This window comes from Heloderma suspectum, chromosome 6, assembly GCF_057233095.1.
Source record: "Heloderma suspectum isolate Gila_16-S chromosome 6, 16-S_ref, whole genome shotgun sequence".
In the NCBI taxonomy this organism is placed as follows: domain Eukaryota; kingdom Metazoa; phylum Chordata; class Lepidosauria; order Squamata; family Helodermatidae; genus Heloderma; species Heloderma suspectum.
In genome coordinates, this window is record NC_139463.1 from 86,641,412 (window position 1) to 86,664,427 (window position 23,016).

The window sequence follows — 23,016 nt, forward strand, 5'->3', positions numbered from 1 at the left end:
CTGTGGATGTGTCTGGTGGTGAAAAGAAAATCCGATGCTGTAAAGAACAATATTGTTTAGGGACCTGGAATGTCAGATCAATGAATCAAGGTAAGCTGGAGGTGGTCAAACATGAGATGGCAAGATTGAACATCGACATCTTGGGAATCAGCGAACTAAAATGGACAGGCATGGGCGAATTTAATTCAGGTGACCATCATATCTACTATTGTGGGCAAGAATCCCTTAGAAGAAATGGAGTAGCACTCATAGTCAACAAAAGGGTGGGAAAAGCAGTACTGGGGTACAATCTTAAAAATGATAGAATGATCTCAGTATGAATCCAAGGCAAACCATTCAACATCACAGTAATTCAAGTCTATGCCCCAACCACTGATGCCGAAGAAGCTGAGGTTGATCGGTTCTATGAAGACCTACAACACCTTCTAGAACTAACACCAAAAAAAGATGTCCTCTTCATCATAGGGGATTGGAATGCTAAAGTAGGAAGTCAAGAAATCACCAGGATAACAGGCAGGCATGGCCTTGGTGTACAAAATGAAGCAGGACAAAAGCTAATAGAGTTTTGCCAAGAGAACATGCTGATCATAGCAAACACTCTTTTCCAACAGCACAAGAGGCGACTCTACACATGGACATCACCAGATGGTCAATATCGAAATCAGATTGATTATGTCCTTTGCAGCCAAAGATGGAGAAGCTCCATACAGTCAGTAAAAACAAGACCTGGAGCTGACTGTGGCTCAGATCATGAGCTGCTTCTTGCAAAATTTCGGCTTAAATTGAAGAACGTCGGGAAAACCACTAAACCGTTCAGGTATGACCTAAATCATATCCCTGATGAATATACAGTGGAGGTGAGGAATAGATTTCAGGGATTAGACCTGATAGACAGAGTGCCTGAAGAACTATGGACGGAGGTCCGTAACATTGTTCAGGAGGCAGCAACGAAATCCATCCCAAAGAAAAAGAAATGCAAGAAAGCAAAGTGGCTGTCTGATGAGGCTTTACAAGTAGCTCACGAAAAAAGGGAAGCGAAAAGCAAGGGAGAAAGGGGAAGATATACCCAACTGAATGCAGAGTTCCAGAGAATGGGAAAGACTAGAGATCTCTTCAAGAAAATTGGAGATCTCAAGGGAACGTTTTGTGCAAAGACGGGCATGATAAAGGACAAAGAAGGCAGGGACCTAACAGAAGCAGATGAGATTAAGAAGAGGTGGCAAGAATACACAGAAAAACTATACAGGAAAGATCTGAATGTCCCTGATAGCCATGATAGTGCGGTCACTGAACTTGAGCCGGACATCCTCGAGAGTGAAGTCAAGTGGGCCTTAGGAAGCATTAGTAACAACAAAGCTAGCGGAGATGACTGTATTCCAGCTGAGCTATTTAAAATCCTAAAAGATGATGCTGTTAAAGTGCTGCATTCAATATGCCAACAAATCTGGAACACTCAACAGTGGCCACAAGACTGGAAAAGGTCAGTTTACATTCCAATTCCAAAGAAGGGCAATGCCAAAGAGTGTTCAAACTACCGTACAATTGCGCTCATTTCACATGCCAGCAAGGTGATGCTCAAAATCCTACAAGCTAGACTTCAGCAGTATGCAAACCGAGAACTACCGGAAGTACAAGCTGGGTTTCGAAGAGGCAGAGGAACTAGAGATCAAATCGCCAACATTCGCTGGATCATGGAGAAAGCAAGAGAATTCCAGAAAAACGTCTATTTCTGCTTCATTGACTACGCGAAAGCCTTTGATTGTGTGGATCACAACAAACTGTGGCAAATTCTTAAAGAGATGGGAGTACCAGACCACCTTACCTGTCTCCTGAGAAACCTGTACGAGGGTCAAGAAGCAACAGTAAGAACCAGACATGGAACAACCGATTGGTTCAAAATTGGGAAAGGAGTACGACAAGGCTGCATATTGTCACCCTGCTTATTTAACTTATATGCAGAGTACATCATGAGAAATGCCGGGTTGGATGAATCAGAGGTCGGAATTAAGATTGCTGGGAGAATTATCAACAACCTCCGATATGCAGACGATACCACCCTAATGGCAGAAAGCGAAGAGGATCTAAAGAGCCTCTTGTTGAGGGTGAAAGAGGAGAGTGCAAAAGCTGGTTTGAAACTCAACATTAAAAAAACTAAGATCATGGCATCTGGCCCTATCACTTCCTGGCATATAGAAGGGGAAGAAATGGAAGCAGTGACAGATTTTACTTTCTTGGGCTCCAAGATAACCGCAGACGGTGACTGTAGCCATGAAATTAAAAGATGCTTGCTCCTTGGGAGGAAAGCTATGGCAAACCTAGACAGCATAGTAAGAAGCAGAGACATCACCTTGCCGACAAAGGTCCGTCTAATCAAAGCTATGGTTTTCCCAGTAGTAATGTATGGCTGTGAGAGCTGGACTATAAGGAAGGCTGAGCGCCGAAGAATCAATGGTTTCGAACTGTGGTGCTGGAGAAGACTCTTACGAGTCCCCTGGACTGCAAGGAGGTCAAATCAGTCCATCCTAAAGGAAATCAACCCTGACTGCTCATTGGAAGGACAGATACTGAAGCTGAAGCTCCAATATTTTGGCCACCTAATGCGAAGAGAAAACTCCCTGGAAAAGACCGTGATGCTGGGAAAGACTGAAGGCAAAAGGAGAAGGGGACGGCAGAGGATGAGATGGCTAGATAGCATCACTGATGCAATGAATATGAACTTGAGCATGCTCCGGGAGAGAGCGCAGGACAGGAAGGCCTGGCGTGCTATGGTCCATGGGGTCACGAAGAGTCGGACACGACTGAACGACTGAACAAGCAAAGGCTGAGGCAGGATCTGGTATGTAGGGTGGGAGGCGAGGATCGTAACTGGTTAAGATGTGGGTGAAGGTTACTCGCCTGATGCTGCCCACAGATCTGGGCATAGATGAGGCAGCGCTGCCCCTCAAAGATGACCTGCGGGCCTGACCCCACAACCACGGCCTCGAGACGGGAGGGCAAGTCCCAGCAGAAAGAGATCCTCGTCACTGCTGGCAGCAGGGCCTTGTTTAAAGACCGCAGTGCCTGCAGGAAGATAACAATCTTACAATGGGGGGAGGAGGGAACTTGGGCGCCCCTGCAAAATAAAAAAGTCATCCATCCCTTAAAAATAAATAAACGCAAGTCTCTAGTCCTTATAGATGTGAAATTGTGCTTACAACTGTGTGGACAATGCTTTGAAAGAAGCCAGAAGGGGTGGGTGCGGTATAACCTATCCTCAGCTTTTTCCGGTCCTTTTAAGGTGTTTTGGAAGCTCCTTGAGCAGAGGCTGGGAAGCACTTTGGCATGTAGTGAACTGGAAAGTATGTTGTTTTCCAGCAGATCCATTAAAGTATCATCACCCACTCCCTGAAGGAAAATCTTGATGTAAAGACCATCGGACCTTACAAGCAGGGCAAGGTTTAAATGGGTATTCTGGGAAACAGGGAGAGGAGAGGACAGGTTGAGCCAAAAGATCAGTTCAAAGGTGTACTTCTTTAAGGCAGGTTTATTGTTTTCCAGCATGATTCCCCTCCCCCAAGAAATATTCACTGTAAATCCATTGGGCATGACTAAGTTTAACAGTGGGATGGAAGGAGAAGGTTAAGCTAAACTACTGATACAAGGTATGCTTCAAGGCCTGGCCTCCGTGCTCTGAGGCAAAATCTGGAGGGACCGTTCCTCGTTTATTTGGGTTTCAGGCATGGTTTTCAGATTAAGCTTGCATGCTTTTTTGGGGAGGAGGGAACTGGGTTTCCAAAGTCAAAATGCATTTTGAGAGGCTGAGAGGAATCTAGTGAGTTACATACAGCTCAGGTGAAACTGGTGGAGTCCAGGAGGACAGGGGGAGGAAGGCAGAGCTTCCAAGACCTCACCTTGGCCTGCATGTGCTCCTTGCCCATGATGAATTCAGCGCTGCCACCAGCTGCCCGAGCGATGCCTTTGACGAGGGCTGTGGAGGCCCCTTCGCCAATGCCAAAGGAGAAGCACCTGTTGGGGGTTGAGGGGAAGAAGAGACTGGGTCTCAGAATGGGACAGAAACCAGGGTGTGGGGACCTGAGAAGGGCAGAACTCACTTTGCCTTCTCTTACCTGTGGGAGTTGTTGTGATGTTGAACTTCAGCAATGACCGTGTCTGTATTAGACACCTCACTGTCAGTGAACACAAAGACCTGGAGAGAGAGAGAGAGATGAGAGATCAAAGGCTATCTTAGGCATGAGATGACTCAATAGCAGAGAGGAGAAGCTGGAGAGCAGGCAAGGGCAGTCTCATTCAAGTAACCTTCTTGTGTCCAGTTCTGTCCTGAGAATAGGAGAGTAACCTTCAAAAATATTATTCAAGTGGTTCTTAAAATGTGGTACTCCTGAAAGGTATTTCAAGAACCTACCACCAGACACACACACACACACACACACACACACACACACACACTCCATTGGGTCAACACAGCACTTGGTCTCGAGCTCCGGGTACAAGCATGTTCTCTCCCCTGCATCCCCACTTAGAGCCCTACAGCAAAGTTTCAACCAACCCCAGAGACTTGGGAGTTGCCGGGACGCTCAGTTACTCATCTCTGCTCACTTATATGAGTGTGACAATGGCCTAGGATTGGGGTGGTGAGATCAAACCTAGTATCTTCAATGTGGCCATGTATGTTTCATGACTCTTCCCATGGAAGGGAGCTGGCTGCCAACAAAGCTCTCCGTACCTGGCGAGGATGTCCTTCCCGGCATGGCTGGCTGTAAATTGCCTTCAGTGGGTGAAGAATCTCTGTGCCCCCCAAATCAGCCTTCAGATTCTTCACACGCTGGAGGGAATCCGACATGGTCTGCTGGGTGTATTCTACACTCTGCCTGCAGAGGGAGCCAGAGAGTCAAGGAGGCAGAGGACGTGCTTTCCCCAAGCTCTGCCAAGTTCCCCACCAAGCTATTTTTCAACCTTCCCCACACCCATGGGGACCACCCACTTATTCTCCATTACAAATGCCAATCAGTACCCTATAATGCAGATTCAATCCTCTCACCTCAAGAAGAAAATACAGGGCTTCTATTTTCTTTCCAAGTACTTGGTTAAGTATTTTGGCACTTCTTAAACTTTCCTTTTCCTTGATTTTAGACTAGGGAGAGGGAACTCCAGCCCGTGGGCTTGAAAAGGTCTGGAGGGGTTTCCCATCAGGCATGGCATCTTCTTCCCCTGGTCCTGTCCTCTTTGCCTCAGAGGAAAAAGCTCTTATCTCTGATCAGTGCTAATCGAAGTGCTCTCCGCTGTGGGGCAGAGGGGTCAGGGACAGGGGAAGAAGCTTCTGAGTGATTCGGTCCTTCTTATTTCTGAGTAGACATTGAGCTCATGCTTACTTTTGAATAGACAGGTTTCATGCTATAAATGGTTAACAATTGCAGGAGGGGTGGAATTTTCAGCCACACCTGTTTTTGCGCCTCGCCCGCTTTTATCTTGGGCCCACTGAACACTGGAATGCGGTCCCTGAGAGCTTCTCTGAAATGGAATTTTGGCCCTTCCGGTGACAAGTTTTGTCACCCCTGAGTTAGATGATCAAGAGGAACATCCAACTCTCCACAGAATTAATTAGTACCCAGTTTTATTTTCAGTCAAGAACACAGGGAAACAACATTGAAAGAGACGAGCGTTTGACAATGCTGGCTGTTCTGATACTCACGGGTAGAAGGAGTCATGGCCAGATCCAAAGCCATAGATGTTGAAGTAACATCCCAGAGGGAGACTCTTCAGCAGGAGGATCAGGGTCTCCTGAGAGGGGGAGAGAAAGAGGCTGGAGTCTCCCTGGCCATCCCAACCTACCCTTTCAGGCCTCTTTCAACATCACAGGGCCCTTCTCCTCCCAAGCATTCATCCACCTCCAGTCTCTCACAGTGCCCTTCTTCTGCCAGTGTATTGTAGCAGCTGAAGTGTAGGACTTGAGTTCAAACCCTACTCCACCCATGAGCCTCACTTTGTGACCTTGGTCCGGTCATGATCCCCAAGCCCAGTCTGCTCACAGCATTGTCGTGAGGATCAAATGGGTGAGCAGGAAGGAGCCACGTACACATCTTGGAGGAAGGGCATGACAAAAATGCCATGGAAGCAGTACAATTCTTTATCTCCCCTCCTGTATACCCAACCTATACCTAGCAGCCCACAAACACCCCATGCAGTCTTCCATCCACAGGGCACCTTGGTACTCTCAATGCGTGATGGTGAATCAAGACTGTGGTCGGTGTTGCTATCCATGCTGCCAGAGCGATCCAGCAGGAAGAGGAATTCCCCAGGGGCATTCTGCCCTGGCTTTGGCCTGGATGTTGGGGTACAGGGTGAGCAGAAGGGCCGGGTCCCCCATCAGCGACCCTGTGGTTGGCAGGAGAGAAGGAGACCCAGTCGGCATTTTCACCCAAGGTGGTGCCCCTTCGCCTCCCAGCAACCCTTGCATTTCAGTCCCCACCCACCTCACTCCATCACCTCAGGCTTTGCTCACCTGAGGCAGCTCCAGGCTTCCCAGCCTCCAGGAGGGCGCTGGGCTTGTGAACGTCCTCGTAATAGATCAGCAGTTCCACGTCTCGGTCAAACTGGTGCCCTGCAGCCAAGGAGACCTTGGGGATGGCAAGGAGAAGCAAACAAACAAAAACGAACATCCTCACTTACTAGAAAAGATTTCAGTTCCACAAAGGAGCCCCGCTCACACCTCTATTTAAGTGCATTTTGCAGATGATTAATTACCATACTGTGTGTCATGAGATAACTTCAAAGTTCTGATAACAGATTTACCCAATTATGAAAGATTTGTGTGAGTCAAAGTGTTCGACAGCCTACTGACCTGCCGTCTGGGTGAGTCCAGGGCTGGCCTTACCATTACGTGGCGTCATGCATGTGCATCAGGTGTCACAGTGGGCATAGTGGCAAATATCACCATTCTCACGCCCTGCAACACAGCCAGGAGGGCCCTCCTCTGCCTCCCGGCCTCCTCCAGTGGGTGCTTTGGAGAGCCCCGGCAGCTGCTCTCCCGCGGTGGCATTTGCAAGAGAGCAGCTGGCAGGCTTGTCCAGTGCATCCTGATTAGATCGCCGCTGCTTCTTCTTCCTGCGGGTGGCCACTCATGCCTCATGTCCCAGCTGCCAGGTTCACTGGAGAAGTTGGCTAAACTATCATGAGAGGTCGTCTGGCCAACCTCTTGCGAGAGCTCCATGGCTGGGACACAAGGCAGGAGCGGCTGGGCTGGCCAGCCAGCCAAGCAGTCACCCAGGCAGGCTGAGCAAGTGAGCAAATTACATTGGGCCAGACCAGCGTGAACCCTGGAAAGATAATTTCTTTTTCCTATGAACAATAAGCTTGGAGAAGTGGGGAGGTTACGATCGGGATCATGGCAGGAGCAAAGAGATGAAGGGTCCCCCCCGCACGCGCACACACACATGCCATGGCCCCAGTCTATCCTCCCCATAAAAACTGGGCATTTGTTAAAAAGATAATCAGTTGTGTAAAGCCAAACCGTGTGAACAACAAACTGATGAGTTTGGCTCATAGGTCTAACCACCAACAGCACTGATTTGAGGTGGGATGGATATTCTCCATTCTCAGTGGAGAACCGAAGGAAAAAAAGATGCACCCCTTTTCACAAGCTCCCACCAACCCCACATCTTGAGTTCATCCTTAGTCCTACCTGGGCGGTGGTATGGTCCTCTGCTGTGTAGCGCAGGGGCTCAAGGCTGCATTTTGATTCCACACGCCTGATCCTGTAGGGAGACTCGAGCTTGGCACTGAGGGCCAGTTTGTAAGAAATCTTCCCCTTGGGCACTGGTGGCAGCTCCTGGTAATGGTGATGCCTTCTGAACCTGTGGAGAGAGGCACATCCAAGGCCACAGCTATAGAACACAGTGGGCAATCTCTCAGGGGCTGAGGAGCACATCAACAGCACGCATACTGATGCTCCACTATATACATATGCTACATGTGAAGGTTTGAGGCCTACAGAGGCAAGGAAAGAGAAAGGCCAGGTCTAGCAGCCTGGTTTTTTTTTTGTTGGGAGGGGGCATCTCTGAAAGGCTCAGTTTCATTTTCTCGGTTAAATTTCAGTTTCATTTCCCTAGTTAAGTTTAATTTCTTCAGGTTTGAAGCAGTACTTTCAGTTTTGAGGGAGGAGGGCATAAGAGGTGAGAGTCATAAGGATCAGAGCAGTACGAGCAGAGTCCGGAAGAGCAGAGCAGGAAGAGGGAGCAGGAAGAAGCAGCCTGAAGAAGTCTCAGTGCAGCTAGGGTAGAGGTACTTGCATTTTTGCAATGTTTATTTTTGCTAAATGCCTTTTGTATCACTCAGCTTAATTGCTAAATACCTTTGGTTGTGATTTGCTTGCTTTAATTTACCACTAAACTGTTCTGGTTAAACTCTGTGTCTACAGCATCAATCACCCCACATCTAGAGCCTAAACCCCACATTATTGGAAAAGGGAAGGTAAAAGAAGGATAGTGGGACTCTTAAGGAGGAAAGAGATCCTTAAGGAGTTGCTCAGAGGGTCCCGGTCATAAGGGGAACCTTGGCACTACATGATGCACATTTCTAGCATCAAAGGGAGGAGGAATCGGGCTGATCCAAATATAGGCACCTTGAGAAGGTGTGGTGGCAAACCTGACCCTAGACTTAGGTCTGGGCTACATATGCAGCACAGCAAACAACTTTTAGGAGAGGCTTTTATTAGCGTCTGAATTTTGGGAGTCAGGCCTTTACCCTGCGGCACGTAGCGGGGGTTCAGGACTGCGGGCAGGACAAAGCGGACGGCCCCATCAGGCTCTGGAGCCAGTACCTGAATGTAGCACAGAGTCAGCGTGGCCTCCCCATCGGGGGGAAGGTTACCCAGACTGCAGGTGAAAACGTCACTGGTGTTGTCTTCCCTTCTGAGCAGGAACACCTGGTGGCCTTTACTGAGGGCATCCTCGTACTCTTGTTCTGCCTGTAGTCGGGGGGTGGAGAGGAGGGAGCGTCAGATGGGGAGAAATCAAGGGCACAGACCAGTTTGTTCACAAGTAAGGACCTGTCTGGGCTTTGTTAAGAACACAGGTTTTGAGTAATTGGCTTTCATGCTTTTCGAATTTGCTTGTGCAAGTTGATTACAAGCGCTGCAGTTTCCAAGATCTGGGAACAGAAAGAATAAGGATGGGTAAAAATGGAAGATGTCAGAGCACACATGCTATTCAGTCAGATTAAGCAATTCTATGGCATGTGAAAAGTCTCACTTGACATGACAAAGGGGGGTTGTGTTTGCAGGATCCCCTGTGGGTTTTTTCTTTTTCTGGAAGAGATGAAAGGAGCTATGGGAATCTGGGAATACTTTTAATCTTCCCAGGACTCCTGCAGTACCTGCTTCTTCTCTCTGATCTGGGCCTCAATACGCGTCCCACCAATCAGGCCTTCGAAGGCATACACCGCAGCCTCGTTGTCCAGAGGGAAGACGAAGTCCACCTCCAGTGGGTTCTTCCCCTCATTCTGGTACCAAAGCTCAGATACCAGGTCAGCTACGAAGCCCCGGACCACCACATCCACGGAGATGCTTCGCAAGGGCACTGGGGCAAGGAAACAGTGAAGCAGAAAGGTTAGCTCAAGGCCTGGCCTGATCCAGAGCAGGAAGCCCTGGCCCCCAGAGTTCACAGCCCACTACAGTCACCTGGGTTCCTAAGTCCACTCCTAGGGCAGCCAGGTGGTTTAGGATCGGCAAAGCCACACAACTGTGTACCATTAACTAGTAAGCTGCTCTATAGTGGATATTTTAAACAGTATAGAGTGGCCTTGTCTGTATGTAACAGTGGCAAATCGTGGCCTGCCATAGTGTATGTCTAGTATGTGCTGCTGCCATTTTGAATATGCAACTTCCAATTGGAGGCTGTTCCATGACGTTTGAACCTGGACACTATAGGTTAATCATTGGTTAAACAACCCAAAGTTAACCTAACAATGAATTGTAGATTAACTTTGGGTTGTTTAACCTATGATTAACCCATAGCATCTGAGTTCAGATGTCATGGAGCAACCTCCAATCGTGCCGATTGGAGGTTGTATATTTAAAGAGACACTAGCACACGGCTCAGGAAATCATGGGTTAATTAATCCATGATTTGTCGCCTATACATGCAAACCATACTTGTCATTTTCCAGACGTACAACTGAATAACCGTAGGCAGGGTGTTTACCTGGTTCCTGAGATGATGTGAGAAGGCCACAGGTAGTTATAGTTGATGACAATCACTGAAGAGGAAGCACTAGCACCACACCGATTAACTGTGGAAAATATTATATTTCTGTTTTTATTTTGTTTGGAGAGATGGGAAGTGTCCATGTGAGTAACAATGCAATCCTCCATATATTTACTTCTGATAGACATGTATTAGAATTCTCTGTGAGTCTGACAATGAGGCTTCTCCTGCCCTTCTCTGTAGCACCTCCACTAGCTTGGTCAGACCATTTTGTATTGTATGAGATGAGGCACCCAGTGGTGATTGCTTTGCCTTTAGCACAATCATTTCCTCAAGTTTCCACAAAATGTTAGATAGCACTATTTTAATCCAGATCAGCAAATGCAATCTACACCGATATTAATCCAGAACAAACAACACATAATGAATTCCCACATACTGAAAAATGACTACTTATATCAGGATTTGGCAACATGGTGCCCATGGCTGCAGCAGTGACCACCAAGCAAGGAATGTGGGGCAGAAAATATAGCAAAGGGAGCTAGTTTTGGTCTCAAACAGGTCCAGGATGCCATGGCCTGTGGCAACATATCTGGAGGGGTCCAGGATGCAATTGGACAGAACATGTGCTTAGGTGAAAAATCAAATCTTTCTTGTTTGGGGAAGCTAAACAGACAAGCCCACGGAGAGGAATTGCATGAAAGGTTTTCCCTATGTACCTCTCTCTGCAACAGCTGAACAGAACTGAAAGTAAATCTTTTTGGGGAAGATCTAAAGAGATTTCTGTTATCCCCACCTCCAGTCAAGGAGGGTCAACAAATTCCTTAGCAGACATGAGTTCTCACAGTGCTATGGCCATTCTTGGTCTGGGGACTCAGGTGGCAAAGAAATTAGAGCTGCTCTGGTTATGTTAGCCACCCCCACCCCAGCTCCTCACCTCAGTTGGTGAATCATAAGACTAACCGCAGATCAACTAATAGGAATGTAGAAAGAATCCTGAGTTGGATCAATGGTCCACGTAGCCCAGCTTTGCCTATGCTGACTGGCAATAGGTCTCCAGGGTTTCAGGTGGGAGTTTTTCCAGCCCCACTAGGAGATTCCAGGGATGGAATCTGGGACCTTCTGTGTGCAGAACACAGTCCCCCGCTTGGGTGGTTTTGTTGCCTTACATCAGGGGTGCAGAAACTCCTTCAGGAAGGGCCGAATTCCATTTCCGAGAAGCTCTCAGGGGCTGGATTTGGTGGTGGGAAAAAAGTATGGGGCCAAAATTCCAAAAATACCAGCATATTTTAGCTTAAGGGTCTTCCTGCCAGTAACTCTATTCCTTAGGAGAGGCATTTCAACCTTTTAGAATGGGGAAAAATAGCACAAAAGCCAGGAAGCCACCAAAAGATCGGTAGGGCATACATGCAGGTTTGGTTCCACCCACTTTATTATTAGAAGGAGATCATATGTCTTTTCCTCCAAAGAGCTCCATATGGCGTATGGAGCTCTCCTCCACCCCAACCATTTGATCCTGACAACAACCCTTTGATGCAGGTTCACTTGAGATATAGTGACTGGCCAAGATCATCCAGTCAGCTTCATGGCCAAACAAGTACAGTCAGGGCCAGAAATATTGGAACAAGGATAACTGTTTTGGCAGTTGGCCTCTGTACACCACCACATTGAAGTTGAAAGGAAACACACCCAGATGGGAGCGAAGTCAGGACTGTCAGCTGTAATTCAAGGGGGTTGACAAAAGTGGGGCACTAACCATTCAGGAAGTACAGCCAGTGGCATACACACACACCCATCGTTGGTGGCTCATAAGTAATGGAACAAACCAACATCATTTCAAACTTAAGGATCGCCTTTAATACCTGGATGAAAATCCTTTGCAGTCAATGACTGCCTGAAGTCTGGAACCCATGGACATGACCAAATGCTGAGTTTCCTCCCTCGAGATGCTTTGCCAGGACTTTACTGCATCTGCCTTCAGCTGTTGCTCGTTTGTGGGTCTTTCTGCCTTCATTCCTGTCTTCAGTAAGTGAAAAGCATGCTCTATTGGGTTGAGAGCAGGTGACTGACTTGGCCATTGAAGAACATCCCACTTCTTTGCCTTGAGAAACTCTTGGGTAGCTTTTGCTGTATGTTTTGGGTCATTATCCATCTGCAATATGAAGCGGCGTCCTATCAGTTTGGCAGCATTCGGCTGCCTCTGAGCAGAAAGTATAGCTCTATACACTTCAGAATTCATCCTGCTGCTTTTATCAGCAGTCAGGCCATCAATAAATACCAGTTACCTGGCTCCATTGGCAGCCATACATGCCCAGGCCATAACACTGCCTCCACCATGTTTGACTGATGATGTGGTATGCTTTGGATCATGAGGTGTTCCTTTCCTTCTCCATACTTTTCTCTTCCCATCATTCTGGTGCAAGTTAATCTTGGTTTCATCAGTCCAAAGAATCTTATTCCAGAACTGGGCAGGCTTTTTAAGGTGTTTACTGGCAAAGGCTAATCTGGTCTTTATGTTCTTGAGTGTTACCAGTGGTTTGCACCTTGTTGTGAAGCCTCTGTATTTACATTCATAAAGCCGTCTCTTGCCTGTAGATGTTGACAATGACATGCCTACCTCCGCAAGAGTGTTCTTGACCTGGCTAGATTTTGTGAAAGGGTTCCTCTTCACCATGAGCAGAATTCTGCGGTCATCCACTTGAGTTGTCTTCCGTGGTCTTTCAGGCCTTTTGCTGTTGCTGAGCTTGCCAGTTAATTCCTTCTTTTTCAGGATTTTCCAAACTGTTGTGCTGGCCACTCCCACTGTTTTTGCTATCTCTCTGATGGGTTTATGTTGTTTCCTCAGCCTAATGATGGCCTCCTTCACTGGCATGGACACCTCTTTGGACCTCATGTTGGGAGTTCCAGTGAACAGCTACCAAATGCAAATATAACACTCAGAACCACCTCCAAGCCTCTTATCTGCTTGATTGGTCATGGCGTACCTAGGAAACAGGCCACACCTGGCCATGCAGCTGCTTGCCAGCCATTCGTTCCATTACTTATGAGCCACCCATGATGGGTGTGTGTGTATGCCACTGGCTGTACTTCCTGAATGGTTAGTGCCCCACTTTTGTCAAACCTCTTGAATTACAGCTGAAAGTCCTGACTTCACTTCCATCTGGGTGTGTTTCCTTTCAACTTCAATGTGGTGGTATACAGAGGCCAACTGCCAAAACAGTTATCCTTGTTCCAATATTTCTGGCCCTTACTGTATTTGAACCAACTACTTCCTGGTCAGAATGTATATTATGTATTTCTAAAATCCCACCTTTCAGCTTCACATGGAGCCTCCAACATGCCTTACAATCACAAGTTTTAAACATAATTAATTTAGAACATAACTCACATCAGTATGTGTGTGTGGGAACCTAAAATCTAACAGCCGATATATTACACCACATTGGCCCGCTAGGAAATGGCAGACAACCCTTCCAAGGGTTTAATCTCTGAGTGGGGAAATAAAGACTTTGTCTTTTGTGCACATGCCTGCAAATGATCGTGTATGAACACTAAGGTGCCTGACGTGTTTGTGCATGAACGTTAGTGTAACGGACATATTCATTTTCTATGTGCAGGGATTTTTTAAACAAACAAACAAACAAACACACACACACACACACACACAGATGCACCAACATACTGTTGGATTTTTACCAGATACACAAATACAGTACTGCAGTTTCAGTTAAGAATGTGTTATTGGATCTTTTCTGGCATCAATGCCCTTATCTCAACAGTGCTAACATCACATGTGTAACCCTTGGGTCAGTGCCTAGGGTTTGTTCTTCCCTTATTCTAGCTCTGACTCAAGCCCCTACCCAGGAAACCTGAGACACCAACGTGGTTGTCTGAGTACAACCTTCTCCCCAACATACACTCCTGGGATGTATATACAAATAAGGATATTAAGATGGGCATGATAAAGGACAAAGAAGGCAGGGACCTAACAGAAGCAGATGAGATTAAGAAGAGGTGGAAAGAATACACAGAAGAACTATACAGGAAAGATCTTAATGTCCCTGATAGCCATGAAAGTGCGGTCACTGAACTTGAGCCAGACATCCTAGAGAGTGAAGTCAAGTGGGCCTTAGGAAGCATTACTAATAACAAAGCTAGCGGAGATGACAGTATTCCAGCTGAGCTATTTAAAATCCTGAAAGATGATGCTGTTAAAGTGCTGCATTCAATATGCCAACAAATTTGGAACACTCAGCAGCGGCCACAAGACTGGAAAAGGTCAGTTTACATTCCAATTCCAAAGAAGGGCAATGCCAAAGAGTGTTCAAACTCCCGTACAATTGCGCTCATTTCACATGCCAGCAAAGATATGCTCAAAATCCTACAAGCTAGGCTTCAGCAGTATGTGAACCGAGAACTACTGGAAGTACAAGCGGGGTTTCGAAGAGGCAGAGGAACTAGAGATCAAATCGCCAACATTTGCTGGATCATGGAGAAAGCAAGAGAATTCCAGAAAAACGTCTATTTCTGCTTCATTGACTATGCTAAAGCCTTTGATTGTGTGGATCACAACAAACTGGCAAATTCCTAAAGAGATGGGAGTACCAGACCACCTTACCTGTCTCCTGAGAAACCTGTACGAGGGTCAAGAAGCAACAGTAAGAACCAGACATGGAACAACCGATTGGTTCAAAATTGGGAAAGGAGTACGACAAGGCTGCATATTGTCGCCCTGCTTATTTAACTTATATGCAGAGTACATCATGAGAAACGCCAGGTTGGATGAATCACAGGTTGGAATTAAGATTGCTGGGAGAATTATCAACAACCTCAGACGATACCACCCTAATGGCAGAAAGTGAAGTGGATCTAAAGAGCCTCTTGTTGAGGGTGAAAGAGGAGAGCGCAAAAGCTGGTTTGAAACTCAACATTAAAAAAATGAAGATCATGGCATCTAGCCCCATCACTTCCTGGCATATAGAAGGGGAAGAAATGGAAGCAGTGACAGATTTTATTTTCTTGGGCTCCAAGATCACCGCAGACGGTGACTGTAGCCATGAAATTAAAAGATGCTTGCTCCTTGGGAGGAAAGCTATGGCAAACCTAGACAGCATAGTAAGAAGTAGAGACATCACCTTGCCAACAAAGGTCCGTCTAATCAAAGCTATGGTTTTCCCAGTAGTAATGTATGGCTGTGAGAGCTGGACTATAAGGAAGGCTGAGCGCCGAAAAATTGATGCTTTCGAACTGTGGTGCTGGAGAAGACTCTTACGAGTCCCCTGGACTGCAAGGAGGTCAAATCAGTCAGTCCTAAAGAAAATCAGCCCTGACTGCTCATTGGAAGGACAGATACTGAAACTGAAGCTCAAATATTCTGGCCACCTAATGCGAAGAGAAAAGTCACTGGAAAAGACCCTGATGCTGGGAAAGACTAAAGGCAAAAGGAGAAGGGGACGGCAGAGGATGAGATGGCTAGATAGCATCACCGATGCAATGAATGTGAACTTGAGCATGCTCCGGGAGAGAGTGGAGGACAGGAAGGCCTGGCGTGCTATGGTCCATGGGGTCACGAAGAGTCAGACATGACTTAACGACTGAACAACAACAACAAACAACAGTGAATCTTGAAGAGATCGGCAACATAGAGGGGAATTACAAAATGCCATTTAATCCAACATGTCCCACTTACTCCCAAGGTCTAGATATGCCAGTGGGAGTCTGTGTCCTTTAACCTTACTCACAGTTCATCCAGGGATGCAGCCAATGCGTAAGGACCCTCTCAGGATTTGAGAACATTGCAATATTTTGTACCCACAGGTGTTAGCAGCAGCATCTGGCAGTAGGAAGGTAGGGGCAGGATTGGGGAGCTTGCAATTTCTTGCACCAGCAGACAGAAGCAGAATTTCAGTAGGAAGATAGGTGCAGAAATGGGGAGCAACTGGGGAGCATGCAATTGGGGAGCATGCAATTTCAGTAGGAAGGTAGGTGCAGGATTGGGGAGCATGCAATTTCTTGCACCAGCAGACAGCAGCAGAACTTCTGTGACTCTGCAGCTCACAGTACTAGTGTAGCTCTAATCCTTTTGTTGTAGTAGTAACTTCAGCCAATAGTGATTTGGAACAGGAACACTCTAGCAAAGCTTAGCAATTCCCTGCTTTAAACTTTCAGCAGGGGAATAGCTCAGCTCTTCATTCTCCTCCTCATAAACAGAAAATAGCTTCCAGCATGCGGCTAATCCAGTGCAGTTCAACTCTTCTCTTCACAAAAGGAAACAGTAATTCCCAGTCCCACAATCGCTTCCCAACCAGAAATGTGACTCCTGCTCTCCAAGGGCCAAAAATGTTCATGCCAGGCCAGCACCTATACTGCGGGTGGCTTACAAGGAAAACAAAATCCCAAGGGTCCCAAACACCTCTTTTGCTTTTTTTTTTTTTTTTTAAAGCTCATTTTAACAGTTACAGTAAAACATATGAACAACTCTGTTCAACATGCAAATGAGCTCCTTCATGGTTTGGCATACTGGGCTCATATGGTCCATTTTCTCTGCACTATCTGCTTCCACCACCTGCTGGAATCATAGAATAGTAGAGTTGGAAGGGGCCAACAAGGCCATCGAGTCCAACCCCCTGCTCAATGCAGGAATCCAAGTCAGAGCATCCCTGACAGATGGCTGTCCAGCCTCGCCTTCAATGCTTCCAGTATGGGACAGCCCACTACCTCCCTAGGTAATTGGTTCCATTGATGTATTGCTCTAACAGCCAGGAAGTTTTTCCTGATGTTCAGCCAGAATCTGGCTTCCTGTAACTTGAGCCCATTATTCCGTGTCTTGCACTCTGGGATGATCTAGACGAGATCCTAGCCTTCCTCTTTGTGATGACCTTTCAAGTATTTGAAGAGCGCTACTATATCTCCCCTCAGTCTTCTCTTCTCAAGGCTAAACATGCCCAGTTCTTTCAGTCACTCTTCATAGGGCTTTGTTTCCAGTCCCCTGATCATCTTCATTGCCCTCTTCTGAACCTTCTCCAGTTTGTCTGCATCCTTCTTAAAATGTGGTGCCTTCCCTGTAGGATTCAGTTTAAAGCCCTCCTGATGAAGTTCTTCATGCTGTGGCGAAACACATTCTTCCCAGCCTTTGTGAGGTGCAACCCATCCCTTGCCAACAGCCCATCTTCCAGGAAGTATAGCCCGTGGTCCCAGAATCCAAATCTCTTGCGCCGGCATCACCTTCATAGCCGTCATTCACCTGGAGTATTTTTCTTTCCCTTTCTATCCCTCTTCTAACTACTGGAAGGATGGATGAGAAAACTATCTGGGCCCCAAAGTTCTTGAGTTTCCTTCCCAAAGCTTCAAAGTCTGACGTGATCTCTTCGTAGCTCCGCTTGGCGGGATCATTTGTTCCCACATGGATGAGAAGAAAGGGATACCTGTCAGTGGGCTTTATGAGTGCAGGCAACCTTTCAGTCATGTCTCTAATCCATCCTCCTGGGAGACAACATACCTGGTGAGTCCACGGGTCTTCGTGACATACTTGGGTTTCGATCCCACGCAGCAAGGAGTCTCCAACTACTACTACTGTTCTCTTCTTCTTGTTGTAGGGCTGGGTTTTGTTGCCTCTACTTGATTGACCTTTAGCCTCTTGCTCACTCTCATGCAGGTTCCCCTGTAATTCTTCCTCTGCAGGCTGTCCTCCAGTCTCATCCTCAAGTACCTGGAATCGGTTCCACAGCTCTCCTGCTTCCACTGGTGCAGAGTGGCATCTAGTTCTTCTTCTCCTAACTGTCACCCTTTTCCAAGAAGTATCCTCTACTGCATTTTTCTTCACCTCAGCATTTCCCACTTCTATCTCAGCTTGCTGTTGCTCTTCAAGCTTCTGGACTTCACTTTGCTGCTGTAGTTCCATCATTCTGTCCAAGAACTCTTGGTGTTCTCTTATTCCCCAGAAGGTCGACAGTCGCTGCTCCAGTCCTCTTACTTTTTCTTCCAGCAGCGTGATCACCTTGCACTTGTTGCAGGTGTAGGCCATGTTGTTCTCAGGCAAGAAAACAAACATTGCACACACCTTGCAGGTCACCACCACTGGAGAGACTTGTCCTTCCATAGCATCTTTTCCCTTTTTGTGTCTAGCGTTCTGATTGTTCTAGACTAGCCTGTGCCTGCTCCTCTACTCAGTAGAGGTTAAAAGCAGAGTCTCACTGATGTGGAAGTGTGTGTTACAACAACAACAACAACAACAACAACAATAATAGTAGTAGTAGTAGTAGAGTATGTTCTTCTCCCTACAACTTTACACATGACATGTCAGGAACATTACACATTACCACCTGCTAGAGTACCACCTTACCACTTGGTAGAGTATGTTCTTCTCCCTACAACTTTCCACATGCCATGTCAGGAACGTGACATGTCTTCGTGTTCTAGAATGATTTCCTTGATCTTTGAAACATTGGTGAACACTCAGAGGAGCAGTGGAGTCTGTGGAGAATGTCTTTAGCAAGAGGAGGAGAAAATGAGTATGCTTGATCAGGGTTTGGTATTCTAGAGGAGCCCAGACTTTACATTTCATATTGTTATCAGTCACTTTGTACATCATGTTGCCAGCTGGGTACTTGTAATGTAGAATGGTAGCTTTAGATTCATGAGAGCTTCAGTTGCGTAGACTCCATGTGCCTATTCCAGCAAATAGATACATCTGGGATTGAGGACCACCACTTCTGCCATGGATAGTCACCCAGCTGCAAGGGGGTAGTGAACCTGGAACCAACCACAGCTGAGGATACTGTACCATATGCATATTGCCTCATTAACACATCTATTAAGGGCATGGCCCTTAACAGCCATAATTTCCTTGGCATTTTGGAGCTTTGAGTGAACATGGAAAGCCCTTAGCATATGTTAAACCAAAATGTTTTTGTTTTATTGAATTCATTTAACAGGGCAGGGGAAAAGGATGGAGGAAGCAAAACAACATTTAAATTGATAAATAAACAATTTAAAGTAAACCACTAAAGAATAAAATGGAGGGAATCCAACAGTCATACAGTCCACAGAGGTAGGTGATTTCTTACAACCTGCCTCTAAGTGTGCAGTCCAGGACTCAGAAATAACTATAGTCCTCAGTTACTGACAGTTTGTCAAGCATCAAGTGACTAGCAGCTGTGTGTGTCAGAATGCTTCTGCTTTCTTTTCTGTTCCCAGCCTCTTGAAGATCTCTTTTTTTTTTGGCCTTCAGAGTTTCCTCAGAAGCTCTTTTCCAGATCTGTGCCTCCTTTCTTCTTGTCACAGTCTCCACAGAACCTCTCTCTCCTGTCAGAGCCCTCAGGGTCAAAAAGGGGTTGAACTGTAGACATTCCAGCAGTGGGCTACACTCACAGGGTTGTTGTTGTTGTTGTTGTTGTTGTTCAGTCGTGTCTTCGTGACCCCATGGACCAGAGCACGCCAGGCCTTCCTGTCCTGCGCTCTCTCCCAGAGTTTGCTCAAGTTCATATTCATTGCATCGGTGATGCTATCTAGCCATCTCATCCTCTGCCGTCCCCTTCTCCTTTTGCCTTCAGTCTTTCCCAGCATCAGGGTCTTTTCCAGAGAGTTTTCTCTTCGCATTAGGTGGCCAAAATATTGGAGCTTCAGCTTCAGTATCTGTCCTTCCAATGAGCAGTCAGGGTTGATTTCCTTTAGGATGGACTGATTTGACCTCCTTGCAGTCCAGGGGACTCACAGGGTTACTCATTTTGTGTCTGCTTGCACTTTTAAAAACAGCTTTGTTACACAGAGATATAAAATAAACACATGGAACATTTACTCTTTAAGTACAAGATGGTATGAAGAAGGTAGGAGGGAACCTAAATGGGATGGAATGGGGGCAGGAGGGCAGGGAGAGTTTACTGTTTGTATTGTGACAGAAATCTCTTAGCCTCTGTGCCTCCATTTTGTTCTGTCATTTCAGCTGATTGTGTCTTAACAGTGAACTAAAGCTGCTTAACCTTTTACACTTTCTTTAATGGTTGAAATGACTAAAGGTAACTGAAAGCAGACAACTGCAACCACAAGTTGTCTAAAATAAATCTGTGGCTGAGTGTGTCTCTTCTGGCTGAAAAACAATTTCTATAAGTTCAATTTTTCATTATATTGCAATGTAAAAATAAGTTGACTGTTAGCACCCCAAGGGGGAAGGCTAACTGATGCTTCTGACATGTTTCAATCTTGAAGACCAATCATATTAAAGAAGAATGCCCTGTCCATGGATTTTTTTTCATGTGTATATAAAACTTTGTGTAAGCTAATTGTTCAGGGTCCAGTCTTGAGCCATTCTTGATTGTACCACACCTTGGTGTTTGCTTTGAATAAAACATCTGCTCGAACTACCATCTCTGGTCAGTGACGGAGAGGGGAGAAGCAGGAAACTTAAATTCTGCAACAATTTCGTATTGAAAAATGAACCCCCCCGCCAAGCAAAACAAAATAAAAAACCAGCCCTGTTTGTTTATTGCTACAACAGTTGAACATGGCTGCCCCTTGGAACTTTGTCACTCTGTGGGCTCAGTGAGCTGGTCAGAGATATAGGTAAACCTTTGGTATCTCCTGCATACAGCCTGAAACATGGTGGACCCTCAGGTGGGGACTTGGGGAGGGGCATTCCCTAAATGTCACCCGTGGGTAAAGCTGCTTATGAAATTGTAATGGATAGAAAGTATATTCAAGCAATGCATTATAGTTGGAGAATGGTGCATTTTAAAATGGAATGCCCTTCTTAGAAAATGTACATGAGAAATGTACACTGACAGCTTCTGGAAGTGTGCTGGTGTGATTCACCTGGCTTGCAGCGTATGCTGACATCTCAGTTACAATGCTGTTTGCCAGCACGATGTAAGGGAAACCGGCTCTTCCAGTGCCCAGGTTCACGGTTGCTCCCATGGGAGGTGAGTGGAGCTGGAGGGCAGATCAGAAAACCAGAGAAGCCAGGAAGGAAGCTGAGTTTACACTGTAGGAGAAACTGGGGGAGTTACAGTGTCATCAGCGATTGGATTTTGATGCATAGTAGCTGTGCTTTGCTGGCCTAAATAAGAGACAGACCAGAGCCCAGATTCTGTGAACGAGCAGCCAAGATTCAAATTCTAGAGCAGAAGCGGACAGAAGGGAGAGTTCTGGGTGATATGCAGGTGATTGGCAACAATTTCTGATTTCCAATTGTTTAAGAATAGCAACAACAAAAAGCACCCACATCCCCCAAATTAGGCAGGAGAAATGAAGAAAGGTTGGGTAGGGGCCTGGAGTGAATTTGTGTGTATGTAAAAGGACCGTGAGCTCAGTTCTAGTACTGAAAAACAAATTACTGGGCTGAGTAGATGCTCAGAGGCACTCAGTTCCTATCTACCTGAGCCACTGTTTTGCACCTGACTCCATTTTGTGGGCCTTGTAACATAGAACAGATCCTGCAAGCCTGAGGTCTGCCCATTCCTGTTCTAGAGCATAATACTTGGCTTTTAAAGTATGCTTTAGCGTGCTCAAAACCTTTCAAATGTATTATTATATTCCTTTTTACAACACCTCAACAAGGTAGGCTGCCATTATTGCCACCATATTGCAGTGTGTGTGTGTGTGTGTGTGTGTGTGTGTGACAATGAGGCTGCAAGAATAACAGCTTGTGAAAGGCCATCTAGTGAGTTTGTGACCAAGGTGAGATTTGAGCCAGGGGACTCCATGGCACATGGGATGCATACTTAGCCATAATGCTTCGTCTCATAAAGGAGAGAGTATTACTGTGCGTGGCCAAGAATCCCTTTCCCTCAACACTGAACAACCACAGGACAATCTTTTGCATAGGAGGTTAAGGAGCATCTGTTCCGATTAAGACATCCTGGCAAATTTCAGTCCTCCTTCTCCTTCTTCTTTAATATTTTGCCTGGGACACATCTCTCAGATTTGCTCTGTTAGTGTTCCTACAGATTATACCCAATGTACTTGATGTACTTCTTGAGGTACTTCTGCAGAAGTTAGACTGCCCCTGGTTGGGAGTTGGACCATGCAGGATTTTCCCATGGCTACTGTGTATCAAAGCAGTCCTCCAAGGAGGTTTGCACTCAGTAATGAAACTGGGGTGCTTCTAAATGGAGGGCTCCTAGTGCTGTCAGTCAAAAGACACTGTGCAGCAATTCCATCTTTTGCTCCATAAGGGATTTCCTGTGGTGCAAAAAAAGATGGGTAGAAGTGGTGGGAAAACATGGGAAGGTTACAAGATGGAGACAACAATGTAATCCCCCCCTCCGTAAAATTCTGTGAATGACGCCGAGCAATTATGTGATAAAAGCCTCATCTGGAAGAATCCCCGGATGATGTGTTTCCCCGCCCAGAACTACTTCCGCAGTGCTACTCATTAATGAATGTGGCTGAACTGGTTTATGGGAAGTCTATAAGGTTTTGGTGGAACTCCATCTCTGCCCATTTTATCTCTGGACTGAATACGTCAGCTGAGAAAGTGACTAGATGCAAAGGACGATGGGTCTCTGGCCCTTTTCACAGTTGTCTTCATTTATTATTTTTATAAAACATTTCTATCCTGCCTCTTAATTGCCAAGATTCCCAAAGGAAGATAAAAATACAAAGAACATAAGATGGTGGGCTATGACACCACACAGAAATGTAGATAAAACCTACAATAAACAAAACAGTCAACTAGCTGGCTGGGGGACTTGCTGGGAGTTATAGTCTAACACATCTGGAGGACACCAGGTTAGAGAAGGATGCAATAAATGCACCCGCAGCAGCAACAGGCCTTATTTGAAAAGCTGAAGAAAAAGCATTGCATTCAACTTCTTCCTAAAAA

At 46.2% G+C, this 23,016-nt stretch overlaps 1 pseudogene across 1 annotated transcript; it reads right to left on the minus strand.

The window, feature by feature from the left end:
* Nucleotides 1–3,506: 3,506 nt before the first annotated feature.
* LOC146341707 (von Willebrand factor A domain-containing protein 5A-like) lies at nucleotides 3,507–10,236 on the minus strand (annotated as a pseudogene). The gene is made up of 10 exons (XR_014784066.1): nucleotides 10,197–10,236; nucleotides 9,370–9,572; nucleotides 8,740–8,962; nucleotides 7,679–7,983; nucleotides 6,500–6,614; nucleotides 6,202–6,372; nucleotides 5,690–5,778; nucleotides 4,724–4,868; nucleotides 4,107–4,186; nucleotides 3,507–4,005 (listed from the first exon to the last, which is right to left on the minus strand). The product of XR_014784066.1 is annotated as a von Willebrand factor A domain-containing protein 5A-like (transcript).
* Between the last annotated feature and the right edge of the window lie 12,780 nt (nucleotides 10,237–23,016).